Source organism: Salvelinus namaycush, chromosome 27 (assembly GCF_016432855.1).
Source record: "Salvelinus namaycush isolate Seneca chromosome 27, SaNama_1.0, whole genome shotgun sequence".
NCBI lineage: Eukaryota > Metazoa > Chordata > Actinopteri > Salmoniformes > Salmonidae > Salvelinus > Salvelinus namaycush.
In genome coordinates, this window is record NC_052333.1 from 24,912,686 (window position 1) to 24,934,780 (window position 22,095).

Consider the following 22,095-nt stretch of genomic DNA (forward strand, 5'->3'; position numbering starts at 1 on the left):
AAGTGACTAAATGAGACTAACCTGTCCTGTAAAAATACAGGTTCAATGAAAAAATTGAGTAGATTAAGGAGAGGAGACAAGGAAAGAGAGCCACTTTAAACTATTGAGATGCACCACCTCCCTCTCTGTTCAGTATGGGAGTATCCCGTCTACTTCTTCACTTCTTGAATCCGTCCCCCTGGATGTGGAACTGTCTGTTGGGCTTGGTGGACTCCAGCATCAGGTCATACAGTTGTCCCACCTGCTCGTCCTGGAACAGTTTGAGATCCCACTCCGACAACATTTAGACACAGTTCTTCATGTCGCTGTAGTTCTACACAGAGGAGAAATAAAAAGATAATTAACACAATGACATTCCTGATGGGGATCAATTAAGTGTTCATCTATCGATCTATCTACACTAGTGGTTCCTGGTTACTGTACCCCTAATCACATGCTCAAATTACCCCTGATGTGCAAATGTTCAATTGGCTTATGTCTTCCTAAGTACCCCGTGTGGCTAGGCCAGGTACTCACAGAGAACCACTACTTTAGACATATCAAAGAACTCACCTTTCCATTCCCCTTCTTTGGATCCATTACTCTGGCAAACCTATGCCTACCGAGGATTTTCAATAGTCAATTCCATTGAATTAATAAGGAAATACAGTGGCTTCAGAAAGTATACACCCCCTTGGCATTTTTCATATTTTGTTGACTTACAACCTGGAGTTAAAATAGATTTTTGGGGGGCTTTGTATCATTTAATTTACACAACACACCTACCACTTTATTGTGAAACAAACAAGAAATAAGACAAAAAACTGAAAACTTGAGCATGCATAACTATTCACCCCCCATGTATGTCTCTATAAGCTTGGCACATCTAGCCACTGGGATTTTTGCCCATTCTTCAAGGCAAAACTGCTCCAGCTCCTTCAAGTTGGATGGGTTCCGCTGGTGTACAGCAATCTTTAAGTCACACCACAGATTCTCAATTGGATTGAGTTCTGGGCTTTGACTAGGCCATTCCAAGACATTTAAATGTTTCCCTTTAAACCACTCGAGTGTTGCTTTAGCAGTATGCTTAGGGTCATTGTCCTTCTGGAAGGTGAACCTCCGTCCCAGTCTCAAATCTCTGGAAGACTGAAACAGGTTTCCATCAAGAATTTCCCTGTATTTAGCGCCATCCATCATTCCTTCAATTCTGACCAGTTTCCCAGTCCCTGCCGATGAAAAACATCTCTCAGGGTAATGAGAGGTGTTGGGTTTGCACCAGACATAGTGTTTTCCTTGATGGCCAAAAATATCAATTTTAGTCTCATCTGACCAGAGCACCTTCTTCCATATTTTTGGGGAGTCTCCCACTTGCCTTTTGGCGAACACCAAACGTGTTTGCTTCTTTTTTTTTCTTTAATTAAGCAATGGCTTTTTTCTGGCCACTCTTCCGTAAAGCCCAGCTCTGTGGAGTGTACGGCTTAAAGTGGTCCTATGGACAGATACTCCAATCTCCACTGTGAGGCTTTGCAGCTCCTTCAGGGTTATCTTTGGTCTCTTTGTTGCCTCTCTGATTAATGACCTCCTTGCCTGGTCCATGAGTTTTGGTGGGCAGCCCTCTCTTGGCAGATTTGTTGTGGTGCCATATTCTTTCCATTTTTTTATATTGGATTTAAATGGTGCTCCGTGGGATGTTCAAAGTTTCTGATATTTTTTTATAACCCAACCCTGATCTGTACTTCTCCACAACTTTGTCCCTGACCTGTTTGGAGAGCTCCTTGGTCTTCATGGTGCTGCTTGCTTGGTGGTGCCCCTTGCTTAGTGGTGTTGCAGACTCTGGAGCCTTTCAGAACAATCAAATGCCGACTGCATTATCTACCAAGAGAATTCTCTTCGATCATAATCACAGTCGTGTATATCCCGCCCCAATCAGACACATCGACGGCCCTGAAAGAACTACATTTGACTTAATGTAAACTGGAAACCACATATCCTGAGGCTGCATTTATTGTAGCTGGGGATTTAACAAGGCTAATCTGAAAACAAGGCTCCCTAAACTTTATCAGCATATCGAATGCGCAACCCGGGCTGGCAAAACACTGGATCATTGTTATTCTAACTTCCGCGACGCATATAAAGCCCTCCCCCGCCCTCCTTTTGGAAAATCTGACCATGACTCCATTTTGTTGCTCCCAGCCTATAGACAGAAACTAAAACAGGAAGCGCCCGTGCTCAGGTCTGTTCAACGCTGGTCCGAACAATCGGATTCCAAGCTTCCAGATTGCTTCGATTACGTGGACTGGATATGTTCCGCATAGCGTCGGACAATAACATTGATGAATACGCTGATTCGGTGAGTGAGTTTATTAGCAAGTGCATCGGTGATGTTGTACCCACAGCGTCTATTAAAACCTTTCCCAACCAGAAACCGTGGATTGATGGCAGCATTCGCGCGAAACTGAAAGCGAGAACCACTGCTTTTAATCAGGGCAAGGTGACCGGAAACATGACCGAATACAAGCAGTGTAGCTATTCCCTCCGGAAGGCAATCAAACAAGCTAAGCGTCAGTATAGAGACAAAGAGTCGCAATTCAACGGCTCAGACACGAGAGGTATGTGGCAGGGTCTACAGTCAATCACGGACTACAAAAGGAAAACCAGACACGTCGCGGACCATGATGTCTTGCTCCCAGACAAACTACACAACGTCTTTGCTCGCTTTGAGGACAACACAGTGCCACTGACACGGCCCGCTACGGGCTCTCCTTCACTGCAGTCAACGTGAGTCAAACATTTAAACGTGTTAACCCTCGCAAGGCTGCCTGCCCAGACGGCATCTCCAGCCGCATCCTCAGAGCATGCGCAGACCAGCTGGCTGGTGTGTTTACCGACATATTCAATCAATCCTTATCCCAGTCTGCTGTTCCCACATGCTTCAAGAGGGCCACCATTGTTCCTGTTCCCAAGAAAGCGAAGGTAACTGAGCTAAATGACTATCGCCCCGTAGCACTCACTTCCGTCATCATGAAGTGCTTTGAGAGACTAGTCAAGGACCATATCACCTCCACCCTACCTGACACCCTAGACCCACTCCAATTTGCTTACCGCCCCAATAGGTCCACAGACGACGCAATCGCAATCACACTGCACACTGCCCTAACCTATCTGGACACGAGGAATATCTATGTAAGAATGCTGTTCATTGACTACAGCTCAGCATTTAACACCATAGTACCCTCCAAACTCGTCATTAAGCTCGAGACCCTGGGTCTCGACCCCGCCCCGTGCAACTGGGTCCAGGACTTCCTGACGGGCAGCCCCCAGGTGGTGAGGGTAGGGAACAACATCTCCACCCCGCTGATCTTCAACACTGGCGCCCCACAAGGGTGCGTTCTCAGCCCTCTCCTGTACTCCCTGTTCACCCATAACTGCGTGGCCATGCACGCCTCCAACTCAATCATCAAGTTTGCAGACGACACTACAGTGATAGGCTTGATTACCAACAACGACGAGACGGCCTACAGGGAGGAGGTGAGGGCCCTCAGAGTGTGGTGTCAGGAAAATAACCTCACACTCAATGTCAACAAAACAAAAGAGATGATCGTGGACTTCAGGAAACAGCAGAGGGAGCAGCCCCCTATCCACATCGACGGGACACTAGTGGAGAAGGTGGAAAGTTAAGTTCCTCTGCGTACACATCACGGACAAACTGAAATGATTCACCCACACAGACAGTGTGGTGAAGAAGACGTACATCATTCGTACATCAGCTGATATCTCAAAGTGCTGTACAGAAACCCAGCCTAAAACCCCAAACAGCAAGCAATGCAGGTGTAGAAGCACGGTGGCTAGGAAAAACTCCCTAGAAAGGCCAAAACCTAGGAAGAAACCTAGAGAGGAACCAGGCTATGAGGGGTGGCCAGTCCTCTTCTGGCTGTGCCGGGTGGAGATTATAACAGAACATGGCCAAGATGTTCAAATGTTCATAAATGAACAGCATGGTCAAATAATAATAATCACAGTAGTTGTCGAGGGTGCAGCACCTAAGGAGTAAATGTCAGTTGGCTTTTCATAGCCGATCATTAAGAGTATCTCTACCGCTCCTGCGGTCTCTAGAGAGTTGAAAACAGCAGGTCTGGGACAGGTAGCACGTCCGGTGAACAGGTCAGGGTTCCATAGCCGCAGGCAGAACAGTTGGCCAGGTGGACTGGGGACAGGTGGACTGGGGACAGCAAGGAGTCATCATGTCAGGTCGTCCTGAGGCATGGTCCTAGGGCTCAGGTCCTCCGAGAGAGAGAAAGAAAGAGAAAAAGAGAGAATTAGAGAGAGCATACTTAAATTCACACAGGACACCGGATAAGACAGGACAAGTACTCCAGATATAACAAACTGACCCTAGCCCCCCGACACATAAACTAATGCAGCATAAATACTGGAGGCTGAGACAGGAGGGGTCAGGAGACACTGTGGCCCCATCTGATGATACTGATGATACCCAGGGCCAAACAGGAAGGATATAACCCCACCCACTTTGCCAAGGCACAGCCCCCACACCACTAGAGGGATATCTTCAACCACCAACTTACCATCCTGAGACAAGGCCGAGTATAGCCCACAAAGATCTCCGCCACAGCACAACCCAAGGTGGGGCGCCAACCCAGATAGGAAGATCACGTCAGTGACTCAACCCACTCAAGTGACGCACCCCTCCTAGGGACGGCATGAAAGAGCACCAGTAAGCCAGTGACTCAGCCCCTGTAATAGGGTTAGAGGCAGAGAATCCCAGTGGAGAGAGGGGAACCGGCCAGGCAGAGACAGCAAGGGCGGTTCGTTGCTCCAGAGATTTCACACTCCTGGGCCAGACTACACTCAATCATAGGACCTACTGAAGAGATGAGTCTTCAATAAAGACTTAAAGGTTGAGACAGAGTCTGCGTCTCTCACATGGGTAGGCAGACCATTCCATAAAAATGGAGATCTATAGGAGAAAGCCCTGCCTCCAGCTGTTTGCTTAGAAATTCTAGGGACAATTAGGAGGCCTGCGTCTTGTGACCGTAGCGTACGTGTAGGTATGTACGGCAGGACCAACTCGGAAAGATAGGTAGGAGCAAGCCAATGTAACGCTTTGTAGGTTAACAGTAAAACCTTGAAATCAGCCCTTGCCTTAACAGGAAGCCAGTGTAGGGAGGCTAGCACTGGAGTAATATGATCAAATTTTTTGGTTCTAGTCAGGATTCTAGCAGCCGTATTTAGCACTAACTGAAGTTTATTTAGTGCTTTATCCAGGTAGCCGGAAAGTATAGCATTGCAGTAGTCTAACCTAGAAGCAACAAAAGCATGGATACATTTTTCTGCATCATTTTTGGACAGAAAATTTCTGATTTTTGCAATGTTACGTAGATGGAAAAAAGCTGTCCTTGAAACGAGTGTTGATATGTTCGTCAAAAGAGAGATCAGGGTCCAGAGTAACGCCGAGGTCCTTCACAGTTTTATTTGAGACGACTTAACAACCATCAAGATTAATTGTCAGATTTAACAGAAGATCTCTTTGTTTCTTGGGACCTAGAATAAGCATCTCCGAGTTTAAAAATAGAAAGTTTTCAGCCATCCACTTCCTTATGTCTGAAACACGGGCTTCTAGCGAGGGCAATTTTGGGGCATCACCATGTTTCTGTCACGACTTCCGCCGAAGTTGACTCCCCTGCCTGTTCGGGCGGTGCTCGGCGGTCGTCGTCACCGTCCTACTAGCCGCCACCGATCCCTTTTTCGTTTGTCTGTTTGTTTTGTCTTATTAGTTGCACCTGTTGTTTTTGTTTCGTAATGAGCTTCCCTATAATTAGGAGTTTGACCCGCCCTTGTTTTGTGCGGGATTGTTTTTGTTACGTGTGTGTATTTTGGGTGTTTGGCAAGTGTTTTTCACTGCGCCCTGGATGTTCGGGCTTTTTTTTTTTTTACTCTTTTTGTTAAGAGTAAAAATAAGGAATATTTTTCCTAAGCGGCTCTCTCTCTCTGCGTCTGGTTCTTTCGCTCACCTAGTCCCGCGTGACAGAATCCCGCACCACTGAAAATGGAATCAGCAGGAGCAGCCGCGTCTCCTCTCCCATCGATGGAGGAAAGGGTCCTCCATCACACCAGTGTTCTCCACAGAATTGGGTCGGCTATGGACCAAATGATGGAGAGGATGGATCGATGGGAGAGGAGTGGCCTTCCCACCTCATCTCCAGCACCCCCTCCTCCAACACCTCCTGTTCCTGTTACAGCATCCGGCTCCGGGGCTCTTCGGCTGGCGCTCCCACGGGAGTATGATGGAACGGCGGCCGGGTGTCAGGGGTTTCTTCTCCAGCTGGAGCTTTACCTGGCGACCGTTCGTCCTACTCCCTCCGGAGAGGAGAGCGTGAGCGCCCTCGTCTCCTGTTTGACTGGACGAGCTCTTGAATGGGCCAACGCAGTGTGGAATGGCCCAGACTCGGCGAGGGATCATTACCCTGAGTTCACCCGCCGATTCCGAGCTGTGTTTGACCACCCACCAGAGGGTCGTGCGGCGGGTGAACGGCTGTTCCACCTGCGTCAGGAGACGAGGAGCGTACAGGACTTTGCCCTGGAGTTCAGGACCTTGGCTGCAGGAGCAGGGTGGAACGACAGGGCCTTAATAGACCATTTCCGATGTAGCCTTAGGGAGGACGTCCGCAGGGAGCTAGCGTGTCGGGACACCACACTCACGCTGGACAAACTTATTGACATGGCCATCCGTCTCGACAACCTGCTGGCTGCCCGCGGACGTTCGGAACAGGTCCTGTCGTTTCCACCTCCCAGCCCTCCTGCTCCTATCCCTATGGAGTTAGGGGGGGCAGCATCAAGGGGGACCGGAGGAGGAGTGTCCTCCTGCACCAGTTGTGGTCGGCGAGGGCACACGGCCGACCGGTGCTGGAGGAACTCTTCTGGGAGTCGGGAGGGCAGGCGGAACACTACTCGATCACCCCAGGTGAGTCAGCACCAGACTTACCCAGAGCTTCCTGTCAGTCATATGTATGTGTTAACCTATTTCCCCGGGTTTTCTCCCTCTCTACAGCATAAGGCGCTAGTCGATTCAGGCGCAGCTGGGAATTTCATTGATCGGGGGCTCGCATTAAGGCTAGGGATTCCCCTTGTGTCGTTAGACCTACCTTTCCCCGTGCACTCCTTAGATAGCCGACCATTCGGGTCAGGAATGGTCAGGGATGCCACGGTACCACTGGACATGGTAACGCAGGGTAGTCATAAGGAGCAGATTAGTCTGTTCCTTATCGACTCACCTGCGTTTCCAGTGGTGTTGGGAATTCCCTGGCTAGCTCAGCACAACCCGGTGATTTCCTGGCAACAGGGGGCTCTTAAGGGGTGGTCAGAGGAGTGTTCAGGCAGGTGTATAGGAGTTGCCGTTGGTGCGACTACGGTGGAGAGTCCAGACCAGGTTTCCACCGTGCGCATTCCCTCTGAATATGCCGATTTGGCTATCGCCTTCAGTAAAAAGAAGGCGACCCAATTACCACCCCATCGACGAGGGGACTGCGCGATAAACCTCCTGGAGAACGCTGCACTTCCTAGGAGTCACGTGTATCCTTTGTCCCAGGAGGAGACAGCGGCTATGGAGACATATGTTACTGAATCACTGGGACAGGGATACATTCGGCCCTCCGCATCACCTGTCTCCTCGAGCTTCTTTTTTGTGAAGAAGAAGGATGGCGGTTTACGCCCGTGCATTGATTATCGAGGTCTAAATTCCATCACAGTGGGGTTTAGTTACCCACTACCTCTCATCGCTACGGCGGTGGAATCATTTCACGGGGCACGCTTCTTCACAAAATTGGACCTGAGGAGTGCGTATAATCTGGTGCGTATCCGGGGAGGAGATGAGTGGAAAACCGCATTTAGTACTACATCTGGCCATTATGAGTACCGCGTCATGCCATATGGGTTGAAAAATGCTCCAGCTGTCTTTCAATCCTTCGTAGATGAGATTCTCCGAGACCTGCTCGGGCAGGGAGTGGTAGTGTACATTGATGACATCTTGATCTACTCTGCCACCCGCGCAGCGCATGTGTCTCTGGTGCGTAAGGTACTTGGGCGACTGCTGGAGTATGACCTGTATTGCAAGGCGGAGAAATGTGAGTTCTTCAAACAGGCCGTTTCCTTCCTGGGTTATCGTATTTCCACCTACGGGGTGGTGATGGAGGATGACCGCGTTACAGCCGTGCGTAATTGGCCGACTCCGACCACGGTGAAAGAGGTGCAGCGGTTTTTAGGGTTTGCCAATTACTACCGGAGGGGTTTTGGTCAGGTGGCTGCTCCCATTACCTCACTGCTGAAGGGAGGACCGGTGCGCTTGCGTTGGTCAGCAGAGGCGGACAGAGCTTTCAGTCGTCTGAAGGAGCTGTTTACCAATGCGCCCGTGTTGGCGCATCCGGACCCCTCTTTAGCGTTCATAGTGGAGGTGGACGCGTCCGAGGCGGGGGTCGGGGCCGTGCTGTCCCAGCGCTCGGGCGAACCACCCAAGCTCCGCCCTTGTGCCTTCTTTTCGAGGAAGCTCGGTCCGGCGGAGCGAAACTATGATGTGGGGGACCGGGAGTTGTTAGCTGTAGTCAAGGCTCTGAAGGTGTGGAGACATTGGCTTGAGGGGGCGAAACACCCTTTTCTCATCTGGACTGACCATCGTAATCTCGAGTACATCCGGGAAGCGAGGAGACTAAATCCGCGTCAGGCTAGATGGGCCATGTTTTTCACCCGGTTTCAGTTCACCATCTCGTACCGACCAGGCTCCCAAAACACCAAGGCCGACGCGCTGTCCCGTCTCTATGGTACCGAGGAGGGGTCCGTTGAGCCAACTCCCATCATTCCACCTTCATGTCTCGTGGCACCGGTGGTATGGGAGGTGGACGCGGAGATAGAGAGAGCCTCACGGTTAGAGCAGACCCCTCCTAACTGTCCAGCGGGGGTTCAGTACGTGCCGGGAGGGGTCCGGGATAAGCTGATCCGTTGGGCTCATACTCTCCCCTCCTCGGGTCATCCTGGCATCGAGAGGACAGTGCGGAGTCTTAGAGGGAGATACTGGTGGCCCACGTTGGCTAAGGACGTGAGATTTTATGTCTCCTCCTGCTCGGTGTGCGCTCAGAGCAAGGCTCCTCGGCACTTGCCTAGAGGGAAGTTACAGCCCCTCCCCGTTCCACAACGGCCGTGGACACATTTATCGGTGGACTTTCTTACCGATCTTCCCCCGTCCCAGGGAAGTACTACGATTTTGGTCGTTGTGGATCGGTTTTCTAAGTCCTGCCGTCTCATCCCGTTGCCCGGTCTCCCTACGGCCCTGCAGACTGCGGAGGCCTTGTTTACCCATGTCTTCCGGCACTATGGGGTGCCTGAGGACATCGTTTCTGATCGGGGCCCCCAATTCACGTCCAGAGTTTGGAGGGCGTTTATGGAAAGACTGGGGGTCTCGGTCAGCTTGACCTCGGGTTTTCACCCCGAGAGTAATGGGCAGGTGGAGCGCGTAAACCAGGATGTGGGCAGGTTTCTGCGGTCATATTGCCGGGACCGGCCTGGTGAGTGGGCGAGGTATGTTCCTTGGGCTGAGCTCGCTCAGAACTCCCTCCGCCACTCCTCAACGAACATGTCCCCGTTTGAGTGTGTGTTAGGTTACCAGCCGGTCCTGGCCCCATGGCACCAGAGTCAGACCGAGGCTCCTGCGGTAGAGGAATGGGTACAGCGCTCCAAGGACACCTGGAAAGCCGTCCAGGAATCGCTAAAGTTAGCAGGACAACGGCAGAAGAGGAGCGCTGACCAGCACCGCAGTGAGGCCCCCGTGTTCACACCGGGGGACAGGGTCTGGCTCTCGACCCGAAACCTGCCTCTCCGCCTGCCCTGTCGGAAGCTGGGGCCGCAGTGTGTGGGGCCGTTTAAAGTCCTGAGGAGAATAAACGAGGTGTGTTATAGGTTACAACTCCCTGGGTATTACCGAATTAACCCCTCGTTTCATGTGTCTCTCCTCAGGCCGGTGGTGGCTGGTCCCCTGCAAGAAGGTGAGGTGCCTGAGGTCCCTCCACCCCCTATGGAGATCGAGGGGTCCCCGGGGTACACAGTACGTGCCATTCTGGACTCGAGACGCCGGGTGAGGGGCCTACAGTACCTCGTGGACTGGGAGGGGTATGGTCCGGAGGAGAGATGCTGGGTTCCGGTGGGGGACATTTTAGATCCTACTCTACTGAGAGACTTCCACCGCCTCCACCCGGATCGCCCGGCACCTCGCCCTCCGGGTCGTCCTCGAGGCCGGTGGCGGCGCGCTGCACGAGCCGCATGTCAGGAGGGGGGTACTGTCACGACTTCCGCCGAAGTTGACTCCCCTGCCTGTTCGGGCGGTGCTCGGCGGTCGTCGTCACCGTCCTACTAGCCGCCACCGATCCCTTTTTCGTTTGTCTGTTTGTTTTGTCTTATTAGTTGCACCTGTTGTTTTTGTTTCGTAATGAGCTTCCCTATAATTAGGAGTTTGACCCGCCCTTGTTTTGTGCGGGATTGTTTTTGTTACGTGTGTGTATTTTGGGTGTTTGGCAAGTGTTTTTCACTGCGCCCTGGATGGCCTGGTGTCAAGAAGGGCAGCAAAGAAGTCACTTCTCTCCAGGAAAAACATCAGGGACAGACTGATATTCTGCAAAAGGTACATGGATTGGACTGCTGAGGACTGGGGTAAAGTCATTTTCTCTGATGAATCCCCTTCTGCTTGCTGCCATTCCTGAGCAAGCTCTGTACTGGTGGTGCCCCAATCCCGCAGCTGAATCAACTTTAGGAGACGGTACTGGCGCTTGCTGGACTTTCTTGGGCGCCCTGAAGCCTTGTTCACAACAATTGAACCGCTCTCCTTGAAGTTCTTGATGATCAGATAAATGGTTGATTTAGGTGCAATCTTATTAGCAGCAATATCCTTGCCTGTGAAGTCCTGTTTGTGCAAAGTAATGATAAGAGGAAGAACAATGCACCACCCTCCTTCCAAGCACCACCCTCCTTTTGAAGCTTCTAGTCTGTTATTCGAACTCAAATCAGCATGACAGAGTGATCTCCAGCCTTGTCCTCGTCAACACTCACACCTGTGTTAACGAGAGAATCACTGACATGATACCAGCTGGTCCTTTTGTGGCAGGGCTGAAAGGCAGTGGAAATGTTGTTTGGGGATTCAGTTCATTTGCATGGCAAAGAGGGACTTTGCAATTAATTGCAATTCATCTGATCACTCTTCATAACATTCTGGAGTATATGCAAATTGCCATCATACAAACTGAGGCAGGAGACTGTGAAAATTAATATTTGTGGCATTCTCAAAACTTTTGGCCACGACTGTACACAGATATACATGTATTCATACATAGCCTATCACATCAATATGGAAAGCACATATCTCCAGTCAAATTTTTGGCCTGCTGTACCACCCTCATTGGGGAAAATATGATATGCATGAATCAACCCATTCTATAGCATGAATCTATTAAATAGCACCTTGTAAGGTTGATTGGGTATAAGAGGGTCCCGTGGAGTCTTTCCTAATTCTTATCTCGGAATTCCTGAACCTATCATGGGATTGACACGGACACTACAGGGGTCACTGGCAGAAGATCTGAGCTCATTTCAAGGGCTAATAGAGGTCATATCCCACACCTGACCTGCAACACAGCCAGTCAGACCTGGTCAGAAATGTAGATTGACCTGCAATGGAGTGCAGGTCATACATAGAGATTGCTGCATCGAAGAAGCAATTTAAAGAGTATTTGCAGAGAGTTGTCTTTCAGAACTGTTCATGGCTAGCAGCAAATACTTTTACAATTCAAAGATGTCATCCAATATGCCAGTCTGTCACACTACATTGTACAATATCAGGCAAGGCAAGAGTCTTGGGCTGAGGCTGACTATAAGAGATATGGGCGACGGGAATCCATTTTTATTGCCTAAAATGTCAACCCTTCAGAGTATGCTCTCTCACTTTCAGCTCTCTAAGCACACATTACTGCATAAAGAGGACCAAACCACTTAACTAATACAGTGCAGTAAGTGCACTCTGCAGAGTGATCACATTTGTGCAGGTCAAGCTGATCAATATAAGCGGTTGATCACTATAACCGTGGAGTGCACTGTCTGGCAAATACAGGTAACAGAACAGTCATATATTTCATTTCAATGATTCCTTTTCCCTTGTATCCTCCTTGCTATGATACTGGGACAGATGACGTCCATCAAGCTAGCATCATCTCCGCTGGACCATGTCCAAGACAACATTAGGAAACAGTGTGTCATTTGACTCTGGCCAGACAGACCCGCCAAATCTGTCAAGACCACTTCTGAATCACAACAACAAGGAGATAAAGAGCAAACACAACATCAGTTTTCATTCAAACAAAAAAGGAAATAAAAATCACAGTCTGGAGTTGTAACAAATGTTACGACCTCGCAAGGAGCAATTCACAAACACATCGTAAGGTTTTGGAAGTGGCTCAATTTAAAGAAATAACAGGCCATTTGTCTAAAAGACTTTCTCCTGTCATGTACATAATGGAATTATTTTGAGTGTTAGCCAAGCGGTCATATTTCTTGGAGACAGAGGAGAGCAGTTGTGTGCTGAAGTCACTAGTAAAAACACTTTGGGGTTGTCGTGGAGACCCGACACCGACATTTCAATGTCATATTTATACTCTCCCTTTTTTTCAGGCTGTCATGCAGAAATATCTTTCTCAATGTTACAGTACAACTTTATTGTGCATTGGTGAGATACATTTGTTGTAAATTCAGTATAAAGCTGATCTATCAATTCTACTTTCTCATGGTACATTTTGAACGCATCACTTCAATAAACCTATTTTCTCTAGTATGACTGGATTTGCTACCAAAGCAATTTGGGTAAAGTATTCCCTAGTCTTGTTAGGGAAGCTTTGGTTAGTTCTGCCCTTACACTTGGGAGTTGGATATGCAAAATATGGTACTTTGAGGTCAAGACCTCCCTCTGACTCTCGACATGACTCAAACAGATGGTCGGCTGCCAATCAACTAATGACACACACACCTCTCTCTCTCTCTCCCTTACTCTGCATCTCTTGGTCAAAGTCAAGGTAATTCCCATTCCACCCTCTCAGTGTACTGAGTCCCTACCATGCCGGCCGTATTAAAGCAGGCCTGGTCCCTGCTTCTGTGGCGTCTCTCCCCCCCCCCCCCTCTATTTTAAGGGGGCCTGTGTAACTGGATCAGAATGAACACGTAGAGCTTATAATCAGATTAGGAGGCTTTGTGTGTGTGTGTGCGCATGAGAAAGAATGTGAGTGTGTGTGTGTGTGTGTGTTTAATCACATTTAGGAGTCTCTCTCCTCGTCTGTTCTTTGGGCTCTGCCTGCCGCCCTTCTACACTTCTCAGAGCCAGCATGGAAGGAGGGAGGGAATGGTGATTCACCAGAGAGAGAGGGAAGGAGAGAGAGAGAGAGCCAAGATAGAGAGATTCTACGTTCTGGCACATTGGTTACATCAGGCTCTACAGTGCAACCATTTTAATCGCATTTGCGACTAAAAATAGATGTGTGCGAACTGCAAAAGTAAAATGTAGCAAAATTGTAAATTGTACGAATTGGATTCATAACATATGATACGAATTTGGCATGCAATTATTTTGGCTACCGTGGCCATGCCCCCATAGGATGACAATGCCTCCATCCACAGGGCACGAGTGGTCATTGAATAGTTTGATGAGCGTGAAAACGATGCAAACCATATGCCATGGCCGTCTCAGTCACCAGATCTCAACCCAATTGAACACTTATGAGAGATTTTGGAGCGGCGCCTGAGACAGCGTTTTCCACCACCATCAACAAAACACAAAATTATGGAATTTCTCGTGGAAGAATGGTGCCGCATCCCTCCAATAGAGTCCCAGACACTTGTAGAATCTATGCCAAGGTGCATTGAAGCTGTTCAACGCCCTATTAAGACACTATGTTGGTGTTTCCTTTATTTTGGCAGTTACATGTAGAATGTTCATTCAAATGATGTGGCTCATGCAATACTTTCATGCAACATTTTGTAATGTCAGTTGAGTTGAATCAACAAATCACAGCACATGTTGATGGGTACAATTCCTGCTTTGCTCCTCACAATGGCTGCCAGTCCACCCATAATGCCATCAGTAACCACGTTTCCATCTACAGTTTTTATCAGAGTAAAGTCATATCTTCTTATAAAAAATAAATCACGACAGCTCTGATGGAAACAGGAAGTTTAGGTAAAATTTTATAAATGCCAACAGATAATTTATTTGTTCGACATGGTGGGATCTTTTTGTGTTGGTAAAATAAATTATGCGGGAAATGGCAGTGGAAACGCCTTTCTGCACAAATATTTATATAATGACCATCATATCGAAGTAAATTTGGAGTCACGCGATGATATGGTGTGTGGTCATCCCACTATGACTTGGGAAACCAACAGTAGTTTATTAGGCTACAGATTAAATAAATTATGATACATTTCAAAGGGTGGTGAAAGTGCACGGTGATGGGCTTGATGCTGCTTTCTAATAAATATTGAGGGTTTTATTTTGGTGACATCATGATTGATGCTTGACGGCCGTTTGACAAATACAAAAGATCTCACTCTTTTGTCCATAATAATAATCTCACCATGTAGGCTAGTATACCTGCGCTCTAGCCACACTCTCTAGCACTGTTGGCTAGAGTACACGTGACAATAGCAGTGGGTACACTCGCTACATAACACAAACATATTGGTGAGAAAACCATCAGTAGAGTTGAAAATGTGATGGAAACCCATTTAACTTGTATTTTTTATTCGGTACATGGGAATTTAACCGCATAAGGTATTTTTATGTGCACTACGTCATCATACCTTTTAATCGCAACAAGTCAATTTTATTTTGAAACATCTCTGGTGGGAAAATGCACATATTGTTTTTATGCAGATTTGAGAATATTCGCATGAAAATCTGTCGTCAATTGGATGGAAACATGGCTACTGACTATGCTGTGTGCCTAAGCGAAAAGTCACAGATAAATGAGAACATCTTGGATGAAGTGCTGAAAGATTCATTTTTTGAAAGCCCACCTCACAGCACAGGCATAGAAGCTGGTCTAATTTACCGGAAAGTCTACTAAAGTGTAACTTTGTCCTCGTGTTTCTTGGCTATTTACATCATTTTGTTCACAGGCTAAGTTATTTTTCAATGCGCTGCAAGTGCTAGCAAAAATACAATGGAAATTCAGTCTCACTTAGAGACATGCGAGTTTCACTGTTACCACGGCAACCTCCAGCCCTTAAAGGGGCAGCTGAACATCGTCGCAACTTAATTACTTAAATATTTGAGGGAACATTGTGGAACACGGCAAAATCATTGTATTATTGAACTTTTTTGTAATTTCTTATCATTAAAACACTCTTCCTTCATTGGTGGCACATGAGCTCCTTATAAAAAAACAACAATCAAGAGTACATTCCAAACCACTCTGACATAGCCTAGGCCAGGGATCATCAACTAGATTAAGCCCGGGACAATTTTTTAATGGAGCGGATGGTCGGGGGACAACATAATTACAAATAATTTGTAGACTGCAAATTGAACGCAAGAAGCCCAAACGGATATAATGTTTGAGGAAAACGTAATAATTTAAAACCTTGCACACATTTGTATATGACCATGTGTCTTTCTATTATGCATGGCAATACTAGGGAACACATTTCTTAAATTAAAACCACAGAGCTGATTTCCTGGTGTTTTTACAGTCTTTTATGTCCAACAACAAAAATTCCACACACATTATTATATATATATATGTTTTGGGGCTCAGACAACTTGGGGTGACAGATAAAATCACCCACCAAAAAAAATCACCAGCTGGGGAACCCTGGCCTAGGCCTAAAGATAAACATAAGCCGTTTCTACAGATTATTTTAAACATTTTATTTCACCTTTATTTAACCAAGGTTATTATATCAGAAACATTTTATTTCGCAAGAGCATCTGGACCAAAACAACAGCAAGTAAAGGAGAGGCTTGTATGGAGCCAGGAGAGAATAAGAAGAAGAAAAAGAAGAATAGAATAGTAAGCAGCAGCTCCATCCCCCATGGATTCCTATTCTACGTCAGTCAGGGCCACCGCCGTGGTCAAAGACAAAAGGACTACATTCTCTCTGCTCTGGCATCCAGCTGCCATCCCATCACTACATCATTAGACTCATTACTGCTGGTAGATGGAATCCCTTCCTCTCCAATTCATCATTACACTGGAAAAACACTCTATAGGTTGCTCACATAAAGCCATAGTAATACAAACTGGGACATATCTGGGTTCAGTTTAGCCCCATATCATGTGAAGCATATTGAGCACCTGGTAGAAAAACAAGGCTACATCAATCCTATCAATTATGATTAATTCATGAATAGGAAGATCAAATAAAATGGTATTTGTCACATGCGTCGAATACAAATAAAATCTAATTTTATTTGTCACATACACATGGTTAGCAGATGTTAATGCGAGTGTAGCGAAATGCTTGTGCTTCTAGTTCCTTACAGTGAAATGCTTATTTCCAAGCCCTTAACCAACAATGCAGGTTAAAAAAATACCTACAAAAAATAAGAAATAAAAGTAACAAATAATTAAAGAGCAGCAGCAAAATAACAATAGTGAGGCTATATACAGGGGGTACCGGTGCAGAGTCAATGTGTGGGGGCACCGGTTAGTCGAGGTAATTGAGGTAAAATGTACATGTAGGTAGAGTTATTAAAGTGACTATGCATAGATAATAACAGAGATTAGCAGCAGCGTAAAAGGGGGGGGGGGCAATACAAATAGTCTGGGTAGCCATTTGATTAGACGTTCAGGAGTCTTATGGCTTGGGGGTAGAAGCTGTTTAGAAGCCTCCTGGACGTAGACTTGGCGCTCCGGTACCGCTTGCCGTGCGGTAGCAGAGAGAACAGTCTATGACTAGGGTGGCTGGACTCTTTGACATTTTTAGGGCCTTCCTCTGACACCGCCTGGTATATAAGTCCTGGATGGCAGGAAGCCGAACACACGACTCTCTGTAATGCCTTGCGGTCGGAGGCCGAGCAGTTGCCATACCAGGCAGTGATGCAACCAGTCAGGATGCTCTCGATGGTGCAGCTGTAGAACCTTTACATAATACATTTAAAAAATATATATATACATTTCACCTTTATTTAACCAGGTAGGCCAGTTGAGAACAAGTTCTCATTTACAACTGCGACCTGGCCAAGATAAAGCAAAGCAGTGCGACACAAACAACACAGAGTTACACATGGGATAAACAAACGTACAGTCAATAACACAATATAAAAATCTATATACAGTGTGTGCAAATGTAGTAACATTAGGGAGGTAAGGCAATAAATAGGCCATAGTGGTGAAATAATTACAATTTAGCAATTAAACACTGGAGTGATAGATGTGCAGAAAATGAATGTGCAAGTAGAGATACTGGGGTGCAACGGAGCAAAAAAAATTATAATATGGGGATGAGGTAGTTGGGTGGGCTATTTACAGATGGGCTGTGTACAGGTGCAATGATCGATAAGCTGCTCTGACAGCTGATGCTTAAAGTTAGTTAGGGAGATATAAGACCCCAGCTTCAGTGATTTTTACAATTCGTTCCAGTCATTAGCAGCAGAGAACTGGAAGGAAAGGCAGCCAAAGCGGGAGTTGGCTTTGGGGATGACCAGTGAAATATACCTGCTGGAGTGCATGCTACGGGTGGGTGCTGCTATGGTGACCAGTGAGCTGAGATAAGGTGGAGCTTTACCTGGCAAAGACTTATAGATGACCTGGAGCCAGTGTGTTTGGCGACGAATATGAAGCGAGGGCCAGCCAACGAGAGCATACAGGTCACAGTGGTGGGTAGTATATGGGGCTTTGGTGACAAAACGGATGGCACTGTGATAGACTACATCCAATTTGCTGAGTAGTGTTGGAGGCTATTTTGTAAATGACAACGCCGAAGTCAAGGATCGGTAGGATAGTCAGTTTTACGAGGGTATGTTTGGCAGCATGAGTGAAGGATGCTTTGTTGCGAAATAGGGAGCCCATTCTAGATTTAATTTTGTATCGGAGATGCTTAATGTGAGTCTGGAAGGAGAGTTTACAGTCTAACCAGACACCTAGGTATTTGTAATTGTCCACATATTCTAAGTCAGAACCGTCCAGAGTAGTGATGCTAGACGGGCGGGCGGGTGCGGGCAGCGATCGGTTGAAGAGCATGCATTTAGTTTTACTTTCATTTAAGTTGGAGGCCACGGAAGGAGTGTTGTATGGCATTGAAGCTCGTCTGGAGGTTTGTTAACACAGTGTCCAAAGAAGGGCCAGAAGTATACAGAATGGTGTCGTCTGCGTAGAGGTGGATCAGAGAATCACCAGCAGCAAGAGCGACATCATTGATGTAATACAGAGAAAAGAGTCGGCCCGAGAATTGAACCATGTGGAGACTGCCTGAGGTCCGGACAACAGGCCCTCCGATTTGACACACTGAACTCTATCTGAGAAGTAGTTGGTGAACCAGGCGAGGCAGTCATTTGAGAAACCAAGGCTGTTGAGTGTGCCGATATGAATGCGGTGATTGACAGAGTCGAAAGCCTACATAATCATTCTTGGTTGGATAAATAATACATAAATGGTTTGATAAATGAATCCTTGGAAGCTATCAGGACACAGGCCTATGCCAGTCTGCCTGTGAAGTCATTTTACTAGCAGAATCCGAAAAGACCCATATCGAATGGCAGAATAAGTAGTCTAGTCTCACTCCAGATACAGGACTGAGTGCCACTGTCAGACAGCACCATCTGTGTTACACTCCATTAATTTGTCAGTAAATTAAGTTAGAAATTGTGCTACTAATGCACATGACGCCAAAAACACGTATCGTAAAAGTAATTATGTTTTTGCTTGTGTGTCTGTGTGTGTATCTAACAACATCATGCTTTATGACTGCTTTTGAAAACCAGAGGACTTTTGAACCACCTCAGGGACATCACAAAGGAGGCTTGGCAGATCAAATGCATCAGAGTCTCTGGTGTGCGTACAGATGGCAGATTGATAGGGGGAAAGATGCTCTGATGATTCTCACCACTTAATTTGTCATGCTCCACTCAATGAAGACTGAGTGAACCTGGGAACCCGTGTGGGAGTTTCAAATGTTCCGTTTGAATAGTGCAGTTTTCATCTTTGGTTGACTTGATATCTTAACTATGCTGTTGAAATTTGTGGTATTTCTCCGTGAGGAAAAGCAGAGAACATGTATAACTTCAATTTATGAATTGAAAATGTTGCTTAGTTTTCAACAAAGGTTTATAATGTCATTAACCAAACTTGAATTTGAGTTTCTATACCTATTAAGCCCACCAAAATATAAGTTTAGACATAAAAAAATATACTGCTATAATTAAATTCACTGAGAATACATTACATATGATGAAAAGACAATACTCCAAGCCGCAGCTCCATACTATTTGTAAGACATGGAGAACTGATACTATACACTTGTTGTTGGGGTGGGATTGGTGTGGGGTGTAGGGGGTCCGTGGGCGGCTTTTGACCATTTCTGTGGATTCCTCATGCCTTACTCATTGTTAGAAAACTGCTTGGTCCAAATCGGATGTTATGTACTGTATCTGTTGATTTGGGTGCTAAATATTAGCTTAATTTCTCAGAGATCAAATTATATTTCATAAAAATAATGCTGCAGAAATACTAATCGTATACTGAAATGACATGGAATGACCCTGAAGAGTGAAGACAGTTTAAAATCTCCCTCTCGATTGTTGTATTACAAAGGTACAGGTGGTGGACCAAAAAATGAATAAAGTACAACAATATGGATGAATAAAGGAAAACAATATGACAATGCCAAGAGTGTGCAAAGCTGTCATCAAGGCAAAGGGTGGCAACTTTGATGAATCTCAAATATATTTTGAATTGTTTGACACTTTTTTGGTTACTATATGATTCCATATGAGTTACTTCATAGTTTATGTCTTCACTATTCTACAATTTAGAAAAAAAAAAAAAAAAAAAAACCTTGAATGAGTAGGTGTGTCCAAACTTTTGAATGGTACTGTATGTGAGATTGCTGTTCATTGACTACAGCTCAGCGTTCAACACCATATTGCCCACAAAGCTCATCAATAAGCTAAAGACCCTTGGACTAAACACCTCCCTCTGCAACTGGATCCTGGACTTCCTGATAGGCTGCCCCCGGGTGTAAAGAGTAGGCAACAACACATCTGCCACGCTGATCCTATACACGAGGGCCCCTCAGGGGTGCGTGCTTATTCCCCTTTCTGTACTCCCTGTTCATCCACGACTGCGTGCCCAAGCACGACTCCAACACCATCATTAAGTTTGCTGACGACACATCGGTGGTAGGCCTGATCACAGACAACGATGAGACAGCCTATAGGGAGGAGGTCAGAGACATGGCAGTGTGGTGCCAGGACAACAACCTCTCCTTCAACGTGAGCAAGAGAAAGGACATGATCTAGGTCCAAAAGGCTCCTTATAACAGCTTCTACCCCAAGCCAGAAGACTGCTGAACAATTAATCAAATGGCAACCCGGATTATTTGCATTGACCCCCCCCCCCCCCCCACCCCCTTTGTTTTTACACTGCTGCTACTCGCTGTTTATTATCTATGTATAGTCACATACCCCTACCTACATGTACAAATTACCTCAACTAACCTGTACCCCCGCACATTGACTCGATACGGGTACCCCCTGTATATAGCCTTATTATTTTATTGTGTTACTTTTTTATATTTAGTAAATATTTTCTTAAACTGCATTGTTGGTTACGGGTTTGTAAGTAATCATTTCACGCTAAACTCTACACCTGTTGTATTCGGGCGCATGTGACACAATTTGATTTGATCTTGGGGAAACCCTTCACAGAAGAGTGGTTGCTGTTATAGCAGCAAAGGGGGGACTAATTCCATATTAATGCCCATGACTTTTGAGATGTTCGACGAGGTGTCCACATACTTTTGTTGTGTATCTTCATTGTGTGCTGTGCTAAAATCTTGAATCAGAGGTGCAGTTAATTAAGGCTCTGAAATTATGTTAAACACTGCCATCGTTCGGCGAGGGTTTGAAAAAGCCACATGTTCTTCTATAATAAAAGTGACCAACCATACTGGTTAAATCTCCCTTGTCTCCTCAAAGACCGTGCACTTGCAATGACATGCGATTATGTACTGTTGCCAACGTACCCCCCATTCCCTCATGAAGACATTAACCTCCTCGGGCGCCGCCGTTTTGTTCCTTCTGAATTCATCTTTCACATACTGGTCTCCCAGCGCTCTCAAATCCATGGGCAGGAACTAGTGCAACAGCAAAATCCTCTTGTACAATGAGCAAACTCTCGATACATGGGAAGGATTCGCCATAAAGTCGTTGGTAAGAGAAACACGTAAAACAAATACATATAGAATCCTAGCTAGGTAACTATGTATATGACGGTTACTTACTTAACTTTTTTTTAAAGACAACTTGGTAGCCGATTGTATGACAGGTGAATGCTAATTAAACTATAATTAGTAGTGTGATTCCTAGCTCGAGCTCACATCTTCAAGCCAAGCGACGCGTTCGCTACTATGTAAGGCAAGTCCTTTCGTGATAAATACTCATTCACATAAAAAGCAAGTCTCTCTGTAGATTTGCAGCTTTGGCAAATTTACAGTCATATTACAACGAGGACAGTTATTCAACGGAACAGAACAGCGTTCCCTTGTTTATTCCCGAAAGTTGAATTTTCTTTGACTCTCGACTTGGATGATCAAACCTCAAGATGCATATGTTTTATTTTAGCGTCCTCTAGCGGTGAATGTGTCTTTGGATAACGCTCTGCAAGCCCAGGTAGGGGCGGGGAGAGGGACGGAAGCTATACTGTTAAATTAGGTTGGAGTCATTAAAACTCGTTTTTCAACCACTCCACACATTTCTTGTCAACAAACTATAGTTTTGGCAAGTCGGTTAGGACATCTACTTTGTGCATGACACAAGTCATTTTTCCAACAATTGTTTACAGACAGATTATTTCACTTATAATT

The 22,095-nt window shown here is 46.2% G+C and overlaps 1 pseudogene; it reads right to left on the minus strand.

Annotated features, from left to right (window-relative positions):
- Positions 1-157: 157 nt before the first annotated feature.
- On the minus strand, positions 158-21,432 carry LOC120022299 (annotated as a pseudogene).
- Positions 21,433-22,095: the final 663 nt, after the last annotated feature.